The sequence below is a fragment of the Emiliania huxleyi genome (assembly GCF_000372725.1).
Source record: "Emiliania huxleyi CCMP1516 unplaced genomic scaffold EMIHUscaffold_45, whole genome shotgun sequence".
Lineage (NCBI taxonomy): Eukaryota > Haptophyta > Isochrysidales > Noelaerhabdaceae > Emiliania > Emiliania huxleyi.
Genome location: NW_005198611.1, coordinates 312,677 through 313,762, shown reverse-complemented (window position 1 = coordinate 313,762; position 1,086 = coordinate 312,677).

Below are 1,086 nucleotides of genomic sequence, written 5' to 3'. Positions count from 1 at the left end.
GGCCGCCTTCGAGGAGCAGTTTGGCAAGGCGACCGTGCTGAAATACACCAACCTCGGCTGGGGCGACGCGGAGGCGGCGCAGCTGGCGGAGGTCCTCGCGAGCGGGGCAGCGCCGCGGCTCGACACGCTTTCTCTCGGGAACAACAAGATTGGCGACGAGGGCTGCAAGGCGCTGGCCGCCGCCCTCGGCAAGGAGGGGGCAGCGCCGCGGCTCGAGTATCTCTATCTCGACAACAACGAGATTGGCGACGAGGGCTGCAAGGCGCTGGCCGCCGCCCTCAAGGAGGGGGCCGCCCCGAGCTTGAAGGCGCGAGACGCCCCCCCTCGCCACTCGCCCCTCCCCCGCCCAATGCTCATCGCACCTCCCCTCGCATGCAGACGCTCTTCGTGGACAACACGGAGCAGCCTGAGCTGGTGGCCGCGTGCGAGGAGCGCGGCATCATCCTGCGCGGCATCACCCTCTTCTGAGCCTCTCCAGCCCCGGCCGGGCGGCAAGGGCGCGGGGCCCGGCGGGACCGACGCGCGAGCACGGCAGAGAGCAACAGACCCTGCGGCTGCAGAGCACGACGCGCAGCGACGGTGCGGGCGCGCGCGGGTGCGGGTTTGGTGGGCGGGCGGGCGGGTGGGTGGTTGTGAGGGGGAGGGGGGGGGGGGGGGGCAGTGGGCCCCCCCGGGCGGTTTTAAACGGCAAGGGTGGGGGGGGGGAGGGAAGGGGGGGGGGGTCCCCCTCCTCCCCAAAAGGGGGGAAAAAGGGCGGTTGCCCCCTGACCCAAGAACGGTGCCCCGGGGAGGGAGCGGGGTCCCATTCGCGAAATTTAATCCTGGGGACCGGGGGCCCCGGCATCTCATTTTGCGTTACAAGTTTGGGGTTTGCCCAAATGTGGCGGGGGGTGTGTGCCCCCCCGCTTTCTGTGCGGATGTTTTTGGACTTTGGGTGGCCTTGAGCTTTTTTATATCAACCGGGGTCTCCCCAATCCGAGGGTCTTTTCCCAGTCTCCAAGTCTTGTCACTTGTCAAAACCGTAACCCGCCCCCCCCCCCCAAAACGAGACACTCTTTGTGACACTTTGGGCGGGGGGGGCCCGCC